This window comes from Mus musculus, chromosome 6 (genome assembly GCF_000001635.26).
Source record: "Mus musculus strain C57BL/6J chromosome 6, GRCm38.p6 C57BL/6J".
NCBI classification, from domain to species: domain Eukaryota; kingdom Metazoa; phylum Chordata; class Mammalia; order Rodentia; family Muridae; genus Mus; species Mus musculus.
In genome coordinates, this window is record NC_000072.6 from 148,947,988 (window position 1) to 148,973,640 (window position 25,653).

A 25,653-nucleotide genomic window follows, 5' to 3' on the forward strand; every position below is an offset into this window, starting at 1 on the left:
GCTTATAAAATATACTTGAATTTTTAAATTTTCCTATTGGTTTATTGCAAGTTAAAATACCTTACAGTTTTTGCATTTGACCTAAAAGGAGTTTGGGGGCTTATAGTGAACTTTAATTGACATCTTTGTCCTTAGGTAATAAAATTTTACAGCTTTAAGAATTTTTTTTCCGGGCTGGTGAGATGGCTCAGTGGGTAAGAGCACCCGACTGCTCTTCCGAAGGTCCGAAGTTCAAATCCCAGCAACCACATGGTGGCTCACAACCATCCCTAATGAGATCTGACTCCCTCTTCTGGAGGGTCTGAAGACAGCTACTGTGTACTTACATATAATAAATAAATAAATCTTAAAAAAAAAAAAAAAGTTTAAAAAAAAAAAAAAAAAAAAAAAAAAAAAAAAAAAAAAGAATTTTTTTTCCAGCCAGCCTTGGTGGCACACGCCTTTAATCCCAGCACTCAGGGAGGCAGAGGCAGGCAGATTTCTGAGTTCGAGGCCAGCCTGGTCTAAAAAAGTGAGTTCCAGGACAGCCAGGGCTATACAGAGAAACCCTGTCTCAAAAAAACCAAAAAAAAAACAAAAAACAAAAAACAAAAACTAAAGACTTTATAACCTCACACAAAACAATTACACTATTTTGCTACTTAAGTTACTATAATGTGCAACTAGCAAGGAATCAAAGCAAGACAAATAATTTGACACTATTAGGTACAGTATTGTTTACATCATAGGAAATGCCTGCATTCTCCCCAAACCACTGCTGTCAAGTAAAGATAATACTTTAGTGTAGGTATAATGGTACACACTTGGAGTTCTAGCACTCTAGAGGCTGAGGCAGATGGATCTCTGTGAGTTTAAAGCCAGCCTGGTCTACAAAGCAAGTTCCAGTCCAGCCAGCCAAGACTACATAGTGATATCCTATCTCAAAAATAAGATAAGAAGCACAGGCAGTAGAAGGATGCTGCTTACTGGCTTGCTTCACATAGCCTGCTTTCTTATAGAACCCAAGACCAACAACCCAAGAGTGTCTCCACCCAAATGAACTGGGCCCTCCCCCACTGATCACATTTGAAAAAATAAAATAAAATAAAAAAGCCTTACAACTGGATCTCCTCATTTCTTTAACCAAGGCTCCTTTCTCTCTGCTTGTGTCACACAAAACCAGTCAGCACAAGCTGTAAGTGACATTTATTTTGCACTCTGAATTTTGTTATTGTTTGCTGGTTTTTTTTTTGTTTTGTTTTGTTTTGTTTTGTTTTGTTTTGAGACAGAGTTTCTCTATGTAGCTGGCTGTCCTGGAACTCACTTTGTAGACCAGGCTGGCCTCAAACTTAGAGATCCACCTACCTCTGCCTCCCAAGTGCTGGGTCTCAAGACATGTGTCGCCACTGCCCAGCTACTCTTTAAATTTTTACAAACTGTTTTTTTATATTTTTAAAGATTATTTTTCCATTTACTGTTAAATATGTGCTTGTGTATGTCTTTGCATGAGTATGTACATTTGAATGCAGTTGCCTAAGAGGCTAGGAGAAAGGATTAAATGCCCTGGACCTGGGCTTAGAGATGGTTTTGAACCACCCAACACTAGTTCGGAGAAACAAACTGTTCTTTCGGAGTGGGTACATGCTCCTAACCACAGAACCATATCTCCAGCCCTATAAACTATATATCTGGTGTTTATGGATCAGAACTTTTCTCTATGCTGAGCTTTGTTCCTTGTGTGTCCATATGTTTTATCTCTCCTTGCCTAACATCATCTCAGGGACCCTCTAGTAGAGATGCCAACTCTTTCTCATTTATGTATAAAATAAAACTTGGTAGTATCAATCCAACCAGATAAGAGTAAAGAGCATTTTACCCAAATTTTTTGTCAAATTATGTTAAGCTTTATTTTCTGTCAGACAGGCCTATGTCCCTAAAGCAGGGTTTGGGAAAATAGCATGGAACACAGGAGAAGAGAGGGTTTATATGAATCCCTAGACTGCAAGGCTAGGGGTTTTCAAAGGTTTTTGGTTACATAGGAACTTGGCAGAACAAATCAAAATTATTTAGCAAAGCTTCTTATCCTATCATGGTAAGAGGTTAGGTAAAGGGTGTGGAACATGTCAAATTCCAGAAAATAGGTCAAGACATGGTCAAACCCAAGCTTTACAGAAAATGGGAATAAACTTATCTTGACCTTCTAATAAGATGGCTTTTAATCTTAAGATGGAGTCAGGCTGGTCTGTCAGCAGTTAGGGAGCTACTTCAGTGTCTTCCATGTTCAGTGTTCAGTGGTTGGTGAGTGAGAAACTACAACCTTCTCATTCCTTGTCTGTCAAATTGACGATCAGTGTTCATCACCACAGATGCCTAACAAACGTCTGTTAAATGATGTGTCACTATCAACTGTTTTTGTAAACCCAAATGACAAAAGAATATAAGCTTGGATGGGACTGGAGAGATGGCTCAGCTGTAAGAGCACTGACTGTTCTTTCAGAGGTCCTGGGGTCTGATGCCCTATTCTGATGTGTACTTATATACATAAAATAAATAAATAATTTTTAAAAATGTACACTTGTGCAGGAGAGATGGCTTAGCAGTTATCACTACTTTAAAGCTCTTTCAGAGCTTTGGTTCCCTGCATCCACACTGTGCCTCAGAACTTTGTACCCTCTTCAGGCCTCCCTGAGCACCAGCCACACAAGTGGCCCATGTATGTTAGGGGCCACAGTAAAGAGCTTGCCAACATGACTGCCCCATGATATGGTTAAGGCAAAGGTGTTTGTGGCAAGTAAAAGAGAGTCCAGAGCAGAGAGAAAAAGCAGACTGAATATTGCCAATGCTAAGGAGCAGGAGAGCAGGAGAGATCATAGGAGGAGGGAGAGTAGTGGCCATAGCAAGAAGATAGATAATAACGAGAGAAAGAATAGTGAAAATGGCCAGCGGTCAAGAGTAAGAGAAACAGACTTAATGTGGCTGGCTGCCAGGGCTATCAGTGAGAGAATGGACAATAGGAGGAGCAGCAGGGGAAGCTCTTTAAAAAAGGATATCTGGAAGGAGAGACCCCTGGGGAAGTGAAAAGGCCCAGACCAGGGTAACTGAAATTTTTGTAGAGACTGAGGGAGCCTAGAGGCCAGCATGGGCTTTGACAAGCAGCCACAGGTACACATCAGTGGAGAGCCCTATGTTACCCATTTTGAGACACAAAAACCAGTTTCACAAGTCCCTGAGGAATGCTAGTTTTATTTAACCACTATACATTCCTCCATAGTATGGGTTGAGCTGGGCCTAGACTCAATTTTGGACAAAGTCGGTGGCCTGCTCTTTTTGGGGGAGGGGGGTGCTGACTAGTTTTATGTCAACTTGACACAAGCTAGAGTTATCTAAGAGGAAGGAAAAACCTCAATTAAGAGAATGCCTCCTGGGTTGGAGAGATGCCTCAGTGGTTAAGGGCACTGACTGCTCTTCCAGAGATCCTGAGTTTAATTCCCAGTAACCACATGGTAACTAATAGCCATCTGTAATGGGATTCAATGCTCTCTTCTGGTGTGTCTGAAGATTTCTGAGTTTGAGGCCAGGCTGGTCTACAAAGTGAGTTCCAGGACAGCCAGGGCTACACAGAGAAACCCTGTCTCTAAAAAAAAAAAAAAAAAAAAAAAAAGGAAATGCTTCCATAAGACAAGCCTATAGGACATTTTCTTAATTAGTGATTGATGGGGAGGACACAGCCCATTGTGAGTGGTGCCACCCCTGGGCTGCTAGTCCTAAAGTCTATAAGAAATCAGTCTGAGCAGGCCATGATTAATGAGCAAGCCAGTAAGCAGCACTCCTCCATGGCCTCTGTATCAGCTCCTGACTCCAGATTTCTGCTCTATTTGAGTTTCCATCCTGACTTCCTTCTATGATGAACAGTGCTGTGGAATGGTAAGATAAAGAAACCTTTTTTCCCCAAGATGCCTTGGTATTGGTGTTTCATTACAACAACAATAACCCTAACAAAGATGGAGATGGGGGTGGAGTGTTTTGCCCTTTGAACCTGACAGTCTACAAACATACATGTAGGCAAAACAACCGTAAGCATAATTTTTTAAAAAAAAGAAAAAGCATGTAAACTCATATAACCACTATGGAAATCAGCAAGAAGTTTCTAAAAAAAAAGTTGAAAATGGGCACTGGCAAGATTGCTTGTTCCCAAGCTTGACAATCTGGGTTTGACCTCCAGGATGCACATGGTGGAAGTAGAAAACTAACTTCTGCAAGTTGTTCTCTGACCTCTCCAGACATGCCATGATGAATCCCAACCCTACCCCACCCCATCCACACAACATAAACAAAAGTGATTTAAGAAAACATGTTAGGGCTGATGAGATATCCACCATGCTCACTGCTGTATACTCACCGTAGCCAGAAAATGGAAGCAACCAGCTGTTCATCAACAGATGAATACAGAAAGAAACCATGGTGCAGACACACAATGGAATTTATTTATTTATTTATTTATTTATTTATTTATTTATTTATTATATGTAAGTACACTGTAGCTGTCTTCAGACATTCCAGAAGAGGAAGTCAGATCTCCTTACAGATGGTTGTGAGCCACCATGTGGTTGCTGGGATTTGAACTCAGGACCTTTAGAAGGGCAGTCGGGTGTTCTTACCCGCTGAAGCCATCTCACCAGCCCTGGAATTTTCTTTCTTTTTTTTTTTTTTTAAGATTTATTTATTTATTTATTTATTTATTATATGTAAGTACATTGTAGCTGTCTTCAGACACTCCAGAAGAGGAGGTCAGATCTTGTTACGGATGGTTGTGAGCCACCATGGGGTTGCTGGGATTTGAACTCTGGACCTTCGGAAGAGCAGTCGGGTGCTCTAACCCACTGAGCCATCTCACCAGCCCTGGAATTTTCTTAGAATTATTTATTTTTATCATATGTGTGTTATATGTATATGAATTTGAGCATGCCATGTGGAAGTAAGAAGATAATTACCAGAAGTTAAGTTTCTTCTATCACATAGGGTCCAGGGATCAAACTCAACTCATGAGGTTGGTGACAAGTGCCTTTACCTGCTAAATAAATACATGCAAAATAAAAAATACTAATAATTCAAATAGCGGGGCATAGTGGCGCACGCCTTTAATCCCAGCACTTGGGAGGCAGAGGCAGGCAGATTTCTGAGTTCGAGGCCAGCCTGGTCTACAAGTGAGTCCCAGGACAGCCAGGGCTGTACAGAGAAACCCTGTCTCGAAAAAACAAACAAACAAACAATTTGTTTCTTCGAGACAGGGTTTCTCTGTGTAGCCCTGGCTGTCCTGGAACTCACTTGTAGACCAGGCTGACCTCGAACTCAGAAATCTGCCTGCCAAACTTTATCTGCCTCAGTACAGGGGAACACCAGGGCCAAGAAGTGGGAGTGGGTGGGTGGGGGAGTGGACGGGGGACTTTTGGGATAGCATTGGAAATGTAAATGAAATAAATACCTAATTTAAAAAAAAACAAAATAAAACAGAAAGAAAGAAAGAAATCTGCCTGCCTCTGCCTCCCAAGTGAAAATAAAACTTTTCTCTTTTTTTTTTTTTCGAGACAGGGTTTCTCTGTATAGCCCTGGCTGTCCTGTAACTCACTTTGTAGACCATGCTGGCCTCAAACTCAGAAATCCACCTGCCTCTGCCTCCTGAGTGCTGGGATTAAAGGCATGTGCCACCACGCCTGGCTTGAAAATAAAACGTTTTAATTGGTATGCGTGCATATGGGAATGTGTGCACATGAGTGTGTAAGTGTTTGTGTGTGTGTATGAGAGAGAGAGAGAGAGAGAGAGAGAGAGAGAGAGAGAGATATGAAACTAGAAAGGGGTTCGTGAGAGCAAAGGAAGAAATGGAAAGTGAAGAAATGTGTACATAAGAGAACAGAAAGTCAGATTATCTGGAGGAAGAAAAGGGACCAACTAGATAGATCAGGGCATGGAAGAACAAAGGGAGAACAAAGTATAATGGTACATATGGATAAAAATGGCATATTAAAATCCATCATTCTCTAAGCTGACCTATATTTTTAATTGAAAAAAAATTTCTAAGCCCAAATGTGGAATAAGCACTGCTTTTCTTAGAAGATAAGCCCACATATGTGAGGGGCACTGTGAGGATAGGGTGGGTGAGGTTACAGAGAGCATGGTAGACCACAGGTTAACAGAATGACATGAAGGTGTACAGGAACACACCTAAAATGTTAGCACAGAAACCGCCACAGAGAATGGACACAGGCTCACAGGCCATGAGATCTGGACGCATCTTTGTCATAACAGCCGTTTTTCTTTGAAGAATACTCATTTTGTCCAGCTTTCATCTGTTTGAAAACGTTTATGACCATAGAAGAATAAATGAGTCCAGCTTCCTAAACTCTCCCAGACTTGTAAGACAGCAAGAATACTAGATCAAGGCTGGAGAGATGGCTCAGTGGTTAAGAACACTGACTCGTCTTCCTAAGGTCCTGAGTTCAATCTCCAGCAACCATAGGGTGGCTCACAATCACCTTTAATGGGATACAATGCCCTCTTCTGGTGTGTCTGAAGACAGCTACAGTTTACTCATATTCATAAAATAAAATAAATAAAATCTTTAACAAGGAGTACTAGATCAAGCTGCTTGTCCTTTGAATAGTTGACCTAGGGGAAGGGCTTATGGAGACCTGGCAGGAGTATGGTTGAATAGAACTTAGCATACATGCACTGTAAAGACTCTTTTCCTTTTTTCTTTCTTTTTTTTTTTTTTTTTTGTAAAGACTTATTTATTTATTATTATATGTAAGTACACTGTAGCTGTCTTCAGACACACCAGAAGAGGGAGTCAGATCTTGTTACGGATGGTTGTGAGCCACCATGTGGTTGCTGGGATTTGAACTCTGGACCTTCGGAAGAGCAGTCGGGTGCTCTTACCCACTGAGCCATCTCACCAGCCCCTTTTCCTTTTTTCTTTTAAGATTTATTTATTTATTTATTTATTTATTTATTTATTTATTTATTTATTTGGTTTTTCAAGACAGGGTTTCTCTGTATAGCCCTGGCTGTCCTGGAACTCACTTTGTAGACCAGGCTGGCCTCGAACTCAGAAATCCACCTGCCTCTGCCTCCCAAGTGCTGGGATTAAAGGTGTGCACCACCACGCCCAGCTTTAAGATTTATTTATTTATTAATTATATGTAAGTACACTGTAGCTATCTTCGGACACCCCATAAGAGGGCATTAGCTCTCACTTAGGATGCTTGTGAGTCACCATGTGGTTGCTGGGAATTGAACTCAGGCCCTTCAGAAGAGCAGTCCGTGCTCTTAACCTCTGAGCCATCTTTCCAGCCCATAAAGATTTTTCTTACCTGAGGAGTCATTTTAGATGAGATTGCTGTTTCTCCATTGGTAACTTTTTAACAACAAAAACCTGTGTGTCTGTGTGTACATGTGTACATCTGAGTGTGTGAGGTGAGCTTTCCTCAAACAACCTTATATACTAAACATCATGGGCTGGAGGAGATAGCTCAGTTGACAGAGTGCTTGCCTAACAAGCAGGAAGACAGGGTTCAGTCCTCAATTCTGCATAAAATGGATGTAGAGGCAAATACCTGTAATCCCAGCACTAAAGGTGTGGAGGCAGGAGATCAGGAGTTCAAGATCAGCCTTGGATACATACTAAATATGAGGCTACCTTGTAGTACAGGAGACCCTGTCTCAAAAATAGCAACCACTTCTGTAGCTCTTGTTACTAAGTGACTAGAATTGATGTTGCCTCAGCCAGCAACACCCCTGACCTTCTGCCTCCTTGTCTCCTCCTCTCCCTCCCCCAGGCAGTTCTTAGAAATGCTTATCTCCTCCAGCCCTGAAACTGGCCAAAAGTTCCTCTGGCCCTTTGTCAGATGAGGGTAAGACCAGTTTCACAAAGGGTCCTGCCCCCATAGGTAGAGGAGAAATACTGAAGAATCCTGACAGACAGGCCTTGCTGGGCTTCCCACCTGACAGGTGTCTGTTAGACTTGATTATGTCATCAACTTCTGGTCCAATCCCATTGCAATATTGCAGTGCATTGTTTGATCATACCTACCTAAAGAAGTTTCCATAAAGACTCAATTGACTTGGTTCAGAGAGTCAGTCTCATTTTGCCTGAGTACATGGCTGTTGGGAGTGGGGCTCCTGTGGCAAGGGTTGTTGGTTGCCCTGGTGCTGTTTGTATTCTGATGTTAATTCTGCTTCCTCCAGGGGGACTGCCCAGAGGAGGAGTGGATCAAGTACTACTCAGGTGACTTCACATGAACCTTCTCCCATTCAAATAAAGGCTAAAGCCTGTGATTGGGCAGTGGAAGGGAAAGGTGGGACTAGAAGTTTTAGAGAGGAGGGGGAAGAGAGGAAGACAGGAAAGATGGAGGAAGATGAGGGAGAGGAGAGGAAGTGAAGATGGAAGAAAACCACATGTCCCAGAAAATTTGCAAGTAACAGGGATGTCATACCTGGGGAATAAAGTAGTGTAATGATAAATCTGTCCAATCTAGGCATGCAGCTTAATATTATAACTGAGTTGTGTGTTTTTGCACAGGCATATTGGAGTTGGAGATTTACTACAACAACTGTGTCTAGAGCATCCGATCCTTCACACTATTACATGACAAACATGTTTCCCTGAAGTCTGAGAGCTATTTAAGTAAATTAGTTGTAAATGAGACATTCTAAAACACTGACTGGCAGTGATTGAGCAAAACCATAGTTGAAGCCATTGGGGCCTAGTGATGAACTTCCACCTCTGGGATCTGACACTATCTCCAATAGGTGGTTGCAACACCACGCTAAATTAAGGGAGAAGAGCTGAGCATGATGGCTCATGTCTATAATTCCAACAATCAGGTGGCTGACACTGGAGGATTGTCACAAATTCCAAGCTTGCCTGGGCTATACAGTAATTATGAAGAGCAGAAGTTCAGGGTCAGGTTCAAACATAAGAGAATTCAAAGCCAGCCTGGTTTATATAGTGAATTAGAGATCAACCAGGGCTATATAGTGACACCCAGTATCAAACAAAAACAAAACTTAGGAGAAAGAGTAGGCTGTAGCTCAGTAGTAGGGCACTTGCCTACAATGTGTGGGTTCCCTAAAATTCCCTAGGGTCAGTTCCCAGCACCACAAAAAAATAAAACAAATTGGGGCCCATAATCCATTGTCAGTTACATACTGCTCTGTGTCTCAGGAACCCCTACATATGTTTCCCGGCGGGAGTTAGTCTTGTGCACTGTGTATTCAGATGCTGATTTCTAAGTCCAGAGATCAGTCCGGATGTTAGCATTGTCTTGATAATTGAACCATCTCCCCAACTATTTTTGACTGAGTAAGAAAGAGCTGACTATGGCTGGGCAGAGAAGGTAGGACTTCTGATCCCAGGGCCAGGGGTCTCAGGTAGAGAGAAGTAGAAAAAGAACCACAAGGAAAGAGGTAGAGACCAGGTGGTTTCGCCATGAGGACGTACATGGAACAGAGCAAGCCAGGGCAATACTCATTTTGAAGGTACAGGACCACATGTCTGAGAGGTAAATACTTAGTTAGAATAGATGTCCATCTATTCTGTCTGCCCAGTCATAGTACTAAAGCTTGTGAATAAACTTAATAGGGCTTTGTGTCAATTATTAGAGAGTTAGAACAGGAACAGATAAGGTTTTCATGCTTAAATTACAGACTACAGGTATCAGAGGCAACCCCTGCAGTGATAGGAGGAACTGAGTCTCGGTTTGTTTTCTTTCTTTTTGTTTTTCTCTCCATCTACAAATAGTCCTTTCACAGACATCTACCTGAAATCTAGAGTTGATATCAATATTATTTTTAAGTGATGACATTAGAGATTCACCAGATGTAGGAACATAGCTGCCTGGAACCTCTCTCATCTGACTGAAAACAAGCTGAGGGGAATGAAGTTGCCTTACATGCCTCTTCAGGACTGAATCATGTCTGAATTGCTCCTTCAGGGAGCTATAGACCACAGGAGGCAGACAGTAAGACGACTCATCCCCATACAAACTATCACAAAAGCTCTTACTTCCATCGTTCTGAAAACACACTTAATCCTTTCCCAGGTCCTCCAAGAACCTACCTTTCATTCCCCTTAGCCTAGTATAAGACTACAGGCAACAGAAACAAGAAATCCTAACTTCCCCTCTGAGTAATTTAACACTAGGTACTTTCTTCTGTGTGCCTGTTGGATATTGATAAACTGACTCTTCCCTATCTCCACTGATTTGTTTTGGATATGTGTGAATTTGATTTCAGATCTCAGCCACTGAATCTAAGAATGAGGAAAAGTTTCTCTCTCATGTACTTTCAAATGATTGGGTAAGGCTTACCCATACAACGTACTTAAAGCCAACTGACTGAGGATGTTAAGCACATCTACAAAATACCTTAACAACACCTAATTCAATTAAAGACAGTACAAAAGCCTAGCTGAACTGACTCTTTTTTTTTAAAGATTCTATTTATTTATTTATTTATTTTACACACACACACACACATATATATATGTATATATATACATATATACATATATACATATATACATATATATATATGACAAGTACAATGTAGCTGTCTTCGGAGACACCAGAAGAAGGCATCAGATTCCATTACAGATGGTTGTGAGCCGCCATGTGGTTGCTGGGAATTGAACTCAGGACTTCTGAAAGAGCAGGCAATGCTCTTAATCGCTGAGCCATCTCTCCAGCCCCACTGAACTGATTCTTGAAACTACCATATGAGGGACAGCAGGATGAGAGATATAGGTCAGTGGTTAAGAGTACTTCCCAGGGCTGGAGAGATGGCTCAGGTTAAGAGCACGGTCTGCTCTTTTGGAGGTTCTGAGTTCAATTCCCAGCAACTACATGGTGGCTCAGAACCATCTATAATGAGATTAGTGCCCTCTTCTGGCCTGCAGGATCTATGCAAGCAGAAAGCTGTATACATAATAAATAAATAAATCTTTTTAAAAGAGAGAGAGAGAGAGAGAGAACAAAAGAGTACTTCCCATTCTTGCAGAGGACCAGCATTCAGTTCCCTGCACTCACTCACTCACTCAGTGACTCAAAACCCTCTGTGACTCCAGTTTCTAGGGTCCCAAAGCCTTCTTCTACCACTCCCATAACAGACACACACACACACACACACACACAGGCAAAACGCACAGATGAAGTAAAATAAGTCTAAAAAAATTTTTTTGAGACAACTATAACCCTAAAGAAATAATAGAATGAATTGATTAGCCATAAGAAAGTTCCAGGTTTTGAGGCTCAGAAGCAATGTTTTTCAGGTATTCTTCTTCATTCTTGCTCTGTCTTGGCTTGAAAATTTTGTATATGTATACCATCTGGCTGGTTATAGATAGAGAGGGTGGCCAAATGACTAAGTGGCACATGTTGATGAGCAGTGGAAACCCTTCCCAATAAGGGCCACACTTTGAGTACAGTTCATCCCAGGGAACATATTCTCCTGGATGCTGTAGAAAGAGCACTATGTTAGTAAAGATGAATAAGGAGGAGACAGGAGTTTGAGGCCGGCCTCGTCTACAGAGTGAGTTCCAGGACAGCCAGGGCTAAACAGAGAAACCCTGTCTTGAAAAAAAAAAAAAAAGGAGACAGGAGTTAAAAATGAGGACATTTTCTGAACCATGAGGCTGCTGGCTTCCTCTGAGTGGTGGCAGACTGACCAATGAATGCAGTTGCTTTAATCAGTTGGAATGTAAGTAATTAGTGTAACCCTGAGCACTGGTTTACAAGCTTCCCCCTTTGGACATAAACTTTATTTAACTGGTGTTTTCATGAGATTCATTCCTATTTTTAGGCTTGGGTTTCTTTCTAAATGACATGTGAGTATGGCTTGTAGATAGCTTGGCACTTGGGCAACTGTAATAATGAAAGCCTGCAGCAGGAGGATTAAACCCCTTCGTGCCCAGGTTGTAAATTGAGTCTGGATATACTTCACTTACTGAGTAAGCTGGTAACTTGTTGCCAACAGAAACCTAAAGAAGCACTTTCTGCAATTAATACATTAACTGTCATTAATGGCTTTGTTTTTTTGCAGACCAGCCAACAGCCTTGGTCTTGGTCTTGATAAACAGGTTCTGAGCTCAGGAAGAACAGGACCAGCAAGGATCCAGCTGTCAAACGCTGCCTGAGTCCCAAGGCGAGTTAAACCTGGAAGTTAGAGGTTCTAAAGACTCCATCTGTGTGTCAGGAATGATTGGTGACATATTTTACAGCCGTTAGTCCAGATTTTACTAAACACTCACACCTTTACTACAATGCTGAGGGTAGCATGCCTCCCAGCTCCCCAGTTCTCCAAACACCATTCATTTTCCCACTCCTACTTCTAAATTACTATTTTCAAAAGCTCGAAGGAGATGGCTAGGGTGACAGGAGCTCAAGGCCAGACTTGGCTGCATGAAACCCTGCCTCCTAAAAACAAAACAAACAAATGAAAAAACAAAAAGAAGGAAAGAAGGCAGAGATTGAGAAAGGGAAAAACAAGACAAACAAATAAAACCTTTTGGATTCTTCATGTTTTCTTGGAGGCGTCTCAGACCCACAGCTAAGGCAGAGAAGAGTTAATGCTGACTAGAGGCCCTGATAAACAATGTGAAGGAACAGTTATCAACTTGATCTCTTTAGGGCACACCTTCCCTGGGTTGCAAGCATCTAATCTTTACACCTATTTTATCACTTGAGAAAATGAACTTGAGACAATCAATTCAGCTCTCATGGCTAATGAGCATGGAATCAGTCCTTTCCATAGGCTTTTAAATGTTTTTTTTTTTTTTAATTGTGTAAATGTGTACATGCTCACACGGAGATCACAGGACAAGTTGTGGGAGTTGGTTCCCTCCTTTCACTGTGTGGGACCCAGAGACTGAATTCACATTAACAGACTTGACAGCAAGTGTTTTTACCATGAGCTATCTCGCCTGCCCAGTGTAGTAACTTTCGATTTTAAATATTCTAGGCTTAATCCAATTGCCTTCAAGCTAGCATTTTGTCTACTTGGTGTTTATGGACAATTTCCTAGGAGAGGGCTTCCTCTTCTCAGTCTATAGCGTTATTATAAGTATATTGAGACTGACAGTATAACTTCAGTGTGGTGGATGGTTCCCAAACACTAGTTCACTTTGTTCAAACGTAATCACTTTGCATTTCTGACCCATTCTGACAGCTGGCAAAGGACACAACAGAGAAATATTTTTTTTTCTTTTTGGTGGGGGGTGGGGGGAGAACTGGGATGGAGGGTAGTGTTTGAGGCAGACACTCACACAGTCTTGTCTGTGATTCACCACATAGGCCAGGCTGGCCTTGAATTCACAGAAATCCTATCACAATGTCCCAAATACTGGAATTACAGGCATGTACCACCACCACCACCACCACCACAGAGCTCCACTCTGCCTCCACATTCAGTCTCCTGGCTGTGGTGTGAGAGACTGGTCACATAGCAACGTGGCTCTCTCATGTCTGTGATCTCATCCAAACATCAAACACACTTCTCTGAACAGAAAGGTAAGAAAGCTCCACAGTGAGGTGGGAAAGGAAATACTACCAGCATGTTCCTATAGCAGCTGCTAGTAAACACAAGAGTCTGGTGTGACTGGGGAGGGAACCAGAATGTTTCTCAGTGTCCCTGGAACTTCTAACACAAAGGCTGAATTACCAGAAGCAAGACTGACCTGAGAAAGACCCTCAGTAATGAATTCAGAACACTCACACAATCACCTCACCAAGCTGAACGATCTATTTGTTTTTCTTTTCAGTCAAGGTGTGGTGGCACAGGACTATAATAATATAATATAATCCCAGCACTCAGCAAGCAGATTCAGGATTGCCACAAGCTAGAGGCCAGCAAGGACAATCTAGTAAGACGCCATTTCAAATAAGCACTTCTTTCTTTTCTTTCTTCCTCAACCCTCCCAGTCTCTCTCTCTCTCTCTCTCTCTCTCTCTCTCTCTCTCTCTCTCTCTCTCTCTCTCTCTCTCTTCTTTTCTTTCTTTCTTTTTTTTGTTATTCGAGACAGGGTTTCTCTGTATAGCCCTGGCTGTCCTGGAACTCACTTTGTAGACCAGGCTGGACTCAAACTCAGAAATCTGCCTGCCTCTGCCTCCCAAGTGCTGGGATTAAAGGCATGTACTACCACGCCCGGCTTTTTTTTTTTTTTTTTTTTTTTTTTGGCCAGTCTCTTTTTTCTCCTTCTTCTTTTTTTTTTTTTTAAAGATTTATTTATTTATTATATGCAAGTACACTGTAGCTGTCTTCAGACACAACAGAAGAGGGCGTCAGATCTCATTACAGATGGTTGTGAGCCACCATGTGGTTGCTGGGATTTGAACTCAGGACCTTTGGAAGAGCAGTCAGTGCTCTTACCCACTGAGCCATCTCGCCAGCCCCTTTTTTCTCCTTCTTTCTTACCATTGAGGTACATTCCCAGCACATATTTGACTTTTATTTTGACACATAGTTTTATGAAGCCACCTAGGCTGACTTTGAACTTTCTTTTCTTTTGACTTAGCTTCTGAAGCAGCTGCTCCATGGGTCCAGCAAAATTTTGCATTTCTTTTTCTAGTCTTTCTCCCAGCTTCTCTTTAAAGGCTCCTCCTGGTTGATAGGTAGTCAAAGTATTTGTGATTACCTCAGAAACATCAGCTTCAAGTGCCATGACACTACATGTGGGAAGAACCACATTTCTTGATATTTGAGTGTCTGTTACTCAGAATCTGATCTCACACTGGTCATGTGACCTTACCAGCCCTGAACATCTCTTGGCTCAGTTTCTTCATTTCTGTAAAGAGATAACTATTGTATGAGAGAAGAATCTATTTTCAATAAAAAAGATTTCTAGGGACTGGAGAGATGGCTCAGTGGTTAAGAGTACTGATTGCTCTTCCAGAAGTCCTCAGTTCAATTTCCTGTGACCACATGGTGTCTCACAACCATCTATACTGGGTTCCGATGTCCTCTTCTGGTGTGTTTGAAGACAGCTACGGTGTATTCATATATATATATATATATATATATATATATATAATTCTTTTTTAAAAGGTTTCTATATGTATATATAAATATATATGTATATATTTTAAAAGAGGTAACAAAGCATACTTCACTGTGAAGATTAAATGAGGTAATATCTGTGGCATTAAGATGATTATTAAATATAACTCTTATACTTAAGGTTAATTATTATTAGCTCTTATTAAATGATACTTGAGGGCAGATGAATTTTATTAGGTGTTGCAATCACAGCTGAGCAACTGCTCACAGAATACAGTTGTGTTGGGAAAGAAAACTTATCAGTACAGTATAACTAAAAAAAAAAAAAAAATGGAAATACTTCCTAAAGAACGAAACTATAGCAGTTATGGTAGTACATTCCTATAGTCTTAGTATACAGGAGACTAAAGCAGCAGCATTGAAATATGTTTGAGGTCAGCCTGGGCTTCATAGCAAGACAATCTCAAAAGACAAATAAGGCATGATGTAACAGCTCAGTTAGAAGAGTGCTTGTCTAGCAGGCATGAAGCCCTGGGTTTTATACCCACCATCCCATAAACTGGGTTTGGTGGCGCTAGGAAGAAAGAAGCAGGAGGATCAGAACTTCAAGGTCATACTCAACTACACAGAGAGTTTGAGGCTAGCCTGGGATACTTGAGACCCTGACTCAAAAGCAAAAATAAAAAAGTAGGGCTTTCCGATGTTTTTTCACCACTTTCCTCCAGAATATTTTCTACATATTTTAATTACGTATTAATAGTATTTATTTTGCATTCACATTTACTTAATGTATTTTCCCCATAAGCTAAACATTCAGTGACTAGAAATCACATATCCTTGTTATCACTTTATACCATTCATCCTTCCTAAGGCATCCTTCCTAAGGTAGCTGCGATACATGAGGCCCTTAGCGGTGGTCGGGGGATGAATAAGTACATGTCTTCTTGGACTGGGGGTGTACTACATGGTAGAGTGCTTTTAGAGGTTCTAGATTCAACCCCTAGCAATAGGAAGGAGAAAATCCATGTCCTTCTAGTAGGCATCTTCTGTGGAAACTGATACCACAGTTGGACACCAGCAGACATCTCAAGTACACTGCTCTGCAGGCTCACACTGCTCTGCAGTCTTCTGATGGCCCTATGCAAGTTTAACTTCTCATTCCTAGTCAAATGCAGGTCCAGATGTACATGACTGAGGCAAGCTGAGCTATAAGATCAACATTCCTGGCTGGGCACAGTGGCACATGCCTTTAATCCCAGCACTTGGGAGGCAGAGGCAGGTGAATTTCTGAGTTCGAGGCCAGCCTGGTCTACAGAGTGAGTTCCAGGACAGCCAGGGCTATACAGAGAAACCTTGTCTCAAACAAACAAACAAACAAACAAACAAACAAACAAAATCAACATTCTTGGCAAGGCCTTTAACTCCAGTATTTCGGGGGTGTGGGGGTGCGGAGTGGGGAAGGTGGACAAAGACAGAGATGAGCCTATCTCTGAGACAGTGAGTTCCAGGTCAGTCAGGGCTACATAGTGGGCAGACTGAATTACTGCTGAAGCACCCTCATTACGAGATGATTCTGGTCAGGTATTCTCTGTGGACCCTGCCTCACTGAGGATTAGATCTAATCATAGCTATCTCTCCCCCTGTATCCATCAAGGCTGCGCTCTCATCTTATTACTTTTGTTTTGATTTAAATTATTTTCTTTTCTTTTTTAAAGTTTTTTTTTTAAGGATTTTATTTATTTATTTTATGTGGATGATTACACTGTCGATATCTTCAGACACATCAGAAAAGGGCATCAGGTCCCATTACAGATGGTTGTGAGCCACCATGTGGTTGCTGATAATTGAACTTAGGACCTCTGGAAGAAGTCAATGTTCTTAACCACTGAGCCATCGCTCCAGCCCCCATTTTTTTCTTCTTCTTATTATCTCCACACCTCCCAGTCCTTACCCTCTTTCTCAGATCCACTGATACTCCATTTCCCTTTAAAAAGGAGCAGGCCTCCCAGGGCTATCAACCAAACAAGGCATAACAAGGTACAATAAGTCTAGGCACCAACCCTCACATCAAGGCTGGGCAAAGCAACTCAGCAGGGGGAAAAGGGTCCCAAGAGCAGGCAAAATAGTCAGAGAGACCTCTCTCACACTTTTAGGAGTTCTACAAAAACACCAAGCTGACAACCGTAACATATGCAGAGGACCTAATCATCCATGATTGTCCTTTTAGTTTCTGTGAGCCTCTATGAGCCTTTCTTACTTGATTCTGTGGGCCATATTTTCATGGTTTCCTTGACCCCTCTTGCTCCTATAATTCTTCTCTCTCTTTCACAGGGTTCCTCAAACTCCCCAAGGAACCCGATGGAGATCTCTAATTTGGCCTCTTTCTGCCTATGTTTGGCTATGGGACTCTAACAACTGTTGGAGGAAGCCTTGGGTGACAATTGGGTACTCATCATGAGTCCCTTCTTTGTAATATTTGGCAGAAATGGCAATGAAGATCCTAGAAGGGGGTAAAGAACACATGGATATATAGATGTTCCAATCAGTGGTCCCAATGGCCATGAGACACCAAATCTTTTGGGTTCAGGCTCCATCTTAGAGAACTTGACCTAAGATTCAATGCAAGTTAACTAACAGGCTGGTACCTAGCGCCAGTTTCCAGGCTACCCTGCACAACAAAACTTGCATCTAGCACTAGTTTCCAGGTTATTCCCCAACAAATCTAAACTCCCAGGTTACAAGCCGCCCTGACACTTCACTTCCTAACAACCACCAATTTAGGAGGAAAGCAGAAGTTAAGTTTATGGTTTGGCTACCAGCACCAGCCAATTATGTTAAAGGCCATAATGTCCCCTGAGTCAGATGTGTACCAGGCTAGATATCCATTCTTGCCTCTATAACTACTTGCCTTAAACTAGGCTCAGGGCTCTACCTTTCTGTTGCCCATCACAAATAGGAAGAAATCAAGAATCATAGAAAAAGAAATGCAACCTGTAAAAAACTAAGAAGCCCAGGGAGGTGATGAGTGGGTTGAGAATACATCTCAAACACCCTGAAAACAATTGCAAGTAGCCTGTTTATGGTCTTTGTGTTTTAGTGGTCTCAACTGGAAGGCACAATAGCAGCACTGGAGGACCCTGGTGGAAGCTCAACAAGAGAGACCTATGTGTAAATGTAAACAGACCTCACTTCACCTGTAGTTACTTGGGAAGAGGAACAGGCAAGGAACAGTTTAGAGGGCTCTGAGTTGGAAATTGACACTTGATGAATAAAAGCTCTTTTCATGTCAGTATTTGCTGTTGTTTTGGATTAGAGACTCATGTAACTTTAGGCTGGCCTCAAATTCATTTTGTAGTCAAGGCTGATTCCAAACTCTAAGACTTCTGCCTCCATCTCTTCATTACACCTGGCTTAGGGCTTTTGGCAAACATTTTCAGCAGAGTATTGGACAGAATAGGATAGGCCCAACCCTCATGAAAAGAGAGAGGGAAGGGAAGCTATTCAAAAGAGCAGTGCAGAAAAAGAAAGAAAAAAAAAGGAGGCAGTTTTACAGAGACAGGTTACACAGAGAGAATAAGTTAGACACAGGTTAGAACAAGCCAGAGAATGAGAAGGAGCCACAAGTTTAGAATAGATTGCCAGAGTTAGTTTGAGGCCAAAGCAAAGCAAATAGTCAGAGGCTGAGAGAGAAGCCAGATTGAATCAGTCAGTTTGGAGAGGAATTTGAGCCTGAACAGCTGAGTTATCCAGCTAGCCAGAGATCAGAAAGAACAAGAAAGAGTGAGCTTATTCAGCTGTAAGTTTCAGAGTCAGAAAACATTCTAAACCAAGATAAGATTGTACAAAGTCTAGAAACTTCCAGGACTAGGCCTAGGTTAGGGACTGAGGCAGTGAAGTCACAGAAACAACAATTATATCAGGTGAATAAAAGTCACATTTACAGTAAAGAGAGCTAGAGACATGACTCAGAAGTTAAAAGCTTCCCAGCATATACATCGCAATGGCTTACAACTCCAGCTTCAGAAGATCTGACACACTCTTTTGACATTCATAGGCAACTACCCTCATGTACACATAGTCTCATGGGTACACATACTTTAAAAAACAACAACAATTTAAAAACTTTTGAAGGCATGGTAACGCATGCCTTTAATCTCAATACTCAGAGGCAAAAATATTGAGAGAGGCAAGTGAATCTGTGAGTTTGAGGCCAGCTAGTGCTATATAGTGAGACTATTAAAACAAAACAAAACAAAACAAAACAAAACAAAACAAAACAAAACAAGGACAGGAGACTAGAATCATATCCTGACATGGTGCTTTGGTACTTTCCCTGGTGCTCCAGAGTTCTGGAGGAGGATCTACAGGTCTTGATTCACTGGTGGAAGTCTTCAGTGCCCCTGTTAGTACCCAGACCAGAAACATGTCCTGTCTGCAAAAGAGCACAGGAAACTGAAGAAAACAATGATGCCAACCTCCGACCTCCACACATGCAGACATGAAAGAACACGCCCAGCAAAACATAAAACACCTGCACACGCCGGGCAGTGGTGGTGCACGCCTTTAATTCTAGCACTTGGGAAGCAGAGGCAGGCAGATTTCTGAGTTCGAGGCCAGCCTGGTCTACAGAGTGAGTTCCAGGACAGCCAGGGCTACACAGAGAAACCCTGTCTCAAAAAACCAAAAGAAAAAAGAAAAAAAGAAAAAAACACCTGAACATAACACATCAAAAGATGAATTACATATATATACACATGCATGAATATACATGTTTATAGGTATGTTTATAGTATGACAACTCAATATACGTATACAGTAAACAGAAGGACACTAATTATTATAATTAAATATTCTTATAGTCCTTCTTTGAATTGCAGTTATTTATTTTAACCCTTATATCAGAAAACCAGTCACAGGACATATGTCAGTGAGCATGTCAATGGCAATATTTAATCCAACTGTACTTGTGGACACTTAGACTTGAATTTCATGCAACTTTTAGGTTTTACAGAATAGTCTCTTCTTTATTTTTTCCTTATAACTTAAATATATATAAATTAGTCTCAGTTCATTGACCTTATAGAAAAAGGTGCAGGTTGCACTCTGTCTGTGACCTAGAATTTGCTGACTTTAGACTTGTTCTAGACTTTAATTTTTGTGTCGCCCTGATGAACTAATGTCAGGAAAGAGACTCACTACATAAAAAAGAAATGAAGGTGTTGGGGGGGAGGGTTTGGGGGACTTTCGGGGTAGCATTGGAAATGTAAATGAAGAAAATACCTAATTAAAAAAATTAATTAAAAAAAAAAAAGAAATGAAGGTGTGATGGTTTGTATATGCTTGGCCCAGGGAGTGGCACTGTTGGAAGGTGTGGCCTTTTTGGAGTAGGTGTGTCACTGTGGGTGTGGGGTATAAGACCCTCATCCTAGCTGCCCAGAAGTGATTATTCTGCTAGCAGCCTTCAGATGAAGATGTGGAACTCTCAGCATCTCCTGCACCATGCCTGCCTGGATGCTGCCAGGTACCTGCCTGGATGATGATGGACTGAACCTCTGAAACTGTAAACCAGCCCCAATTAAATGTTGTCCTTATAAGAATTGCCTTGGTTGGGCTGGTGAGATGGCTCAGTGGGTAAGAGCACCCGACTGCTCTTCGGAAGGTCTGAAGTTCAAATCCCAGCAACCACATGGTGGCTCACAACCATCTGTAACAAGATCTGACGTCCTTTTCTGGAGTGTCTGAAGACAGCTACAGTGTACTTACATATAATAAATAAATCTTTAAAAAAAAAAAAAAAAAAAGAATTGCCTTGGTCATGGTGTGTGTTCAAAGCAATAAGACCCTAACTAAGACAGGAGGTGTGGCCTTGTCTGCATTTAATGTTCTTTGGCTTTTTTTTTTTTTTTTTCTTCTCCCTGGTACGATTATCACTGGGTTCAGAGAGTTTAGACACATAAAGTACTTATAATCGTGCCTGACTTATGATTCTCCAGGAATCATCTTGTATGTTTGTTTTCATGATGCTATATAGACTTCTAGAGAAATTTTCATAGTTTAATTGGAAGAACAATCATTGCTCTTAACCACTGAGCCATCTCTCCAACCCAGGTCACAAAATTTTTAACCAGCCAAACTCATTTAGCTTCACAACATCTTGATTATCTTAATTACCATCATTGACAACTAACACTAATTTTATTTATTTATTTAATTTTTTTTAATATGTTGGGTTTTTTCCCCCAAGACAGCCCTCTTGAAGTTCAAAGCCTGCCTGATGTACAGAGCAACTTCTAGGACAGCCAGAGCTCACAAAAAAACTCTGTCTCAAAAAAACAATAAACAAAAAATTATTTTTTCTTTTTTGATAGGACAGGGTTTCACTATGTATGTAGATCTGGCTGTTCTGAAACTCACTATATAGACCAGGCTGGCTTCAAACTCACAAAGATCTGCCTGCTTCAGGTTCCCGAGGGCTGGAATTAAAGGTGTGGGCCACTATACCTGGCTTTTCTGTTTTGTTTTGTTTTAATGATTTTACTTATTTTCTATATGTATTGATATTTTGCCTGCATGGATGTCTGTGTGAGGGTGTCATATCCCCAGAGACTGAAGTTACAGTTGCAAGCTTTTATGTGGGTGTCGGGAATTGAACCCCAGTACTGCGAAAGAGTAACCAGTGCTCTTAACTATCAGGTCTCAGGTATCCCAAGTTAGCTTGGAACTTACTATGTAGCCAACAATGACTTTTAATTTCTGATCTTCCAGACTATAGGGTACAGCATTCAACTTATTCTGTGAAATGCTAGGAATTTATGAGTGCAAGACACGCATTCAGCCAACTGAGCCACATCCCCAGTCCCCTAGTATAATGTGTTTGGATCTTTTTCTGATCATGCTTAGATCTGGGCAGTTAAACACTGTCAGGTGATAATCATGGCTGATTGGAAAAATAACAAAAACCTGGAGTTAGTGATCTTCCTTACCAGTTCTAATCTGAATAAGGAACAGAATATGAAGACAGGTTTGTCGACTGGAGAATGGAATGATGTGTGTGAGTCTGCTGACAATGACAGGGGGCACTTAGCACACCACCATTGTATTTCTTGTGCTTCTGGATCTTCCATGGCCACATCCATCTGCTTCAGGACTGGAGCACAAAGGTGCAGATATCTGACTACAAACAGGAGCAATACCTCTCCTCCTGAGGGGCAGGGGCAGGTTCAGGCACATCTGTTCTGGCATTAGAGCTGGTTTACAGCAATCACCTAAAACAGCAGGCCTGAGAGTCAAGCCAAAAAACTAATAACACAGGACTATGGCAGAGCACTTACCTAATGGAGCAAGGCTCTGGGTTTGATCCTCTCTACACAAAGAAACAAACAACAACAGGAAAATAAAAAACAAAACAGTAAAACAGAAGTTACAAGGTTGTAATTTGCCTATAAGCTCACTATTCACAAGGCTAAGGCAGGAGTGTAAGGCCCACTAGGCTACATAATGAATTTGAGGCTAGCCTCGGCTATATATCAAGACCCTATCTTGGGAAATAAAACAACCAAGCAATAAAAACAATCATAAAAGTCCCTCAACAAGCCAGGCAGTGGTGGCACATGCCCTTAATCCTAGCACTTGGGAGGCAGAGGCAGCCGGATTTCTGAGTTCGAGGCCAACCTGGTCTACAGAGTGAGTTCCAGGACAGCCAGGGCTATACAGAGAAACCCTGTCTTGAAAAACAAAAACAAACAACAACAACAACAAAAAGTCCCTCAACATTACCTTTAAATTTTTCCACCACACCAAAAAAACTCAATGTGGCATCTTGTCAACTGGATACCAGTATCTTTTTAAGGCTGGTAGTTTCACTCAGTAGTAAGTACTTGCTGGCATTGGAAGAGCCTTGGGTTTGAGCCTCAGTATTAGAAAACAAACAACAACAACAAAACCCCAGAGCTTCTTTTGTTTCTTACATTGCCAATGAAAAAATAAGATTGTTAAGCTCCTTTTATTTTATTTTTTTATTTATTTATTATATGTAAGTACACTGTAGCTGTATTCAGACACCCCAGAAGAGGGCATTGTATCTCATTAAAGATGATTGTGAGCCACCATGTGGTTGCTGGGATTTGAACTCAGGACCTCCGGAAGAACAATCAGTGCTCTTAACCGCTGAGCCATCTCTCCAGCCCTAAGCTCCCTTTAAAATACACAAGTATTTGCATACCACAAAATGTCCTACCTGCCATTTAGTTTTATTTCAGAACAACCTTGGGAAATGGCTTTCCAGCCAACTCAGAGAACGAAAGATGGTCAGGTCAAGTCATGTCATAAATGACACAACTGAAATTCAGGAGGATTCTCTTTCTCTAACCTACTCCCTTTAGTAACCATTTAGCCATGAATGTGTACCACAGTCCGCTTATGCAACCTCAGTACAGCGGACCGAAATCAAAGGAGTGTTGGAGGACTCACAACAACTGGTTGGGAGACAGCAGTACAACACAGTGGGACTGCCTTTCTGTCCCCAGACACTCTCTATAGAGTTCAGGGACCACTGTATTCCTGCATTCCAACCCTTCAGGACCCGGTGACAGACAGGCCAGGCCAGGCCAGGCTTCAGGTGCCCTCAGGGGATGGGGTGGGGTGGTGATGTCGTTCTTGCTCTGCAGCTCCAAAAGAAAGTTGCTAGAAGACACCAGGCTCCACTTTCCAGTTTCACTTCTGCAGGGACCACACACACACACACACCCCACTGGGCGTTCCACCCCCACTCTGGAAGGCGTCCTCCCCACCTTCATTCAGAAAGTTCCAGGAGAGTGCCCTCCTCCCCCTCACCAAGTTCGCTGCAAACATCTGTTGACAGTAAGAGGCAAGGATTAAGAGGACTGGGGAGAATCGTGCCAACTTCCTCCCTTCCTCCCTTCTCTCAGTTCAGTATCACAACCTGGAGGCCTGAGTATGAACAAGACACTGGTCACTTATAGGAAAGGCTTCAGGGCTAGAGATAGCAGATACAGACACTTTGCCCTAGAACAGGATGGTGAATCTGGTGTGGAGGCAGGCAGGGGTTCCGTGGCAACATCGGTTATCTATTACTATGTAATTAACTTCCCAAACACACTGTGTAAGAAATCTGGTTTGCTTGACAGAGCGCTGCTTAACTAATCTTTCCTGAAGTAGTGGGAAGCTGCCTGCCGGGATGCCCCTTAGTGAAGAAAGCCTTGCACCCCAGGCCCACCCACAGGAATGGTGCTGAATTCCTTTTCCGGAGCGCCACAGGCTTCCCTCCACTGCTCACAGGCAGGGAGTCTGAAGAGCAAGGGTGAGCAACAACAAAAAACTACAGTTTGCAGGCAACCTAGCCTCAGAGTTTACATCCCATTACTGATTAATAATTCTGCTATTCAGAATTGCACCCAGAAATAGTGCACTGGAGGGAAGTGGCTTATTATGTAGGGGCAGGAATGCCCGGAGGCCAGGATCACAGCGGGTATAAGAGTCACTTGGGAGGTTGAAGGCTGCATACATGTCACAGTACCCACACTATTATTATTAATTATTATTATTAATTATCTGGGGAGCAAGCAACAGGGCTGAGTAAGAAGAGAGGGCAGGAACTAAGACTGGTTAGGGCTGGTGGCACACACCTTTACTCCCAGCACTGGGCAGATATCTTGAATTCAAGGCCAACCTGGTCTACAGAGTGAGTTCCAGGACAGCCAGAGCTGCACAGAGAAACTCTGTCTCCAACAATAACAAAACAACAAAATCCCAAACAAACAAACAAGAATGGCTAGGGCAGTGAACACAGGCAAAATTCAGTACGGCTGAGAGAGGACATACTTGCAAGTGTGTGTGTGTGTGTGTGTGTGTGTGTATATATAAAAGGATCTTTTATGCTCCTGATGTAATTGTTGCCTCCAAGGCTTACTATCGCAGTCTGTTAACTTATACGAAATCCTGGAAGCTTCTAGCCTCCATATATAATCTTATCTAGGCCTGGAATGTTTTCAGCCTCTGAGACTTGCTGCTGAATAAGCTCATGCCTTCCTAGTTCTTTCTGATCTCTGTCTGGCTGTCTGGTTCAACTCAGCTGTTCTGGTTCAAAGTCCTCTCTAGGCTGACTGATTCTATCTGGCTTCTCTGTGGTTCTCTTGAAAGAAGGGCTGGCTCTCTTGCAGATGAAGACCTTTTTTAAAAAAAAATAAAAAAGAGAACTTCATCCTGGTGGCTAATGTGGAAGAAATGCCTTTTAAAATATTAAAAGTGGAATGGAGCATGGTGGCACATGCCTGGAATCAGCACTCGAAAGACCAGTGTGGACTACAGAGAGAGAGAGTGACTGACTTGAAAGAGAGGGAAGGGAAGGGAGAGCCAACTAGTAATCCTAAACCAAGGTAGTGAGTGACCAGAGAGGCAGATGGAGTGTTAAGTCATTTAAAAAAAAAAAAAAAAAAAAACTAGGGCCGGGTGGTGGTGGTGCATGCCTTTAATCCCAGCACTTGGGAGGCAGAGACAGGCAGATTTCTGAGTTCAAGGCCAGCCTGGTCTACAAAGTGAGTTCCAGGACAGCCAAGACTATACAGAGAAACCCTGTCTCGAAAAACCAAAAAAAAAAAAAAAAAAAAAAAAA

General features: G+C 41.9%; 1 non-coding gene across 1 annotated transcript; it reads left to right on the forward strand.

Annotated features, from left to right (window-relative positions):
* The first annotated feature begins 19,328 nt into the window (after nucleotides 1–19,328).
* Gm25539 lies at nucleotides 19,329–19,450 on the forward strand. Its single transcript, XR_003956579.1, has one exon. It is a non-coding gene; the product is annotated as a small nucleolar RNA SNORA3/SNORA45 family (small nucleolar RNA).
* Nucleotides 19,451–25,653: the final 6,203 nt, after the last annotated feature.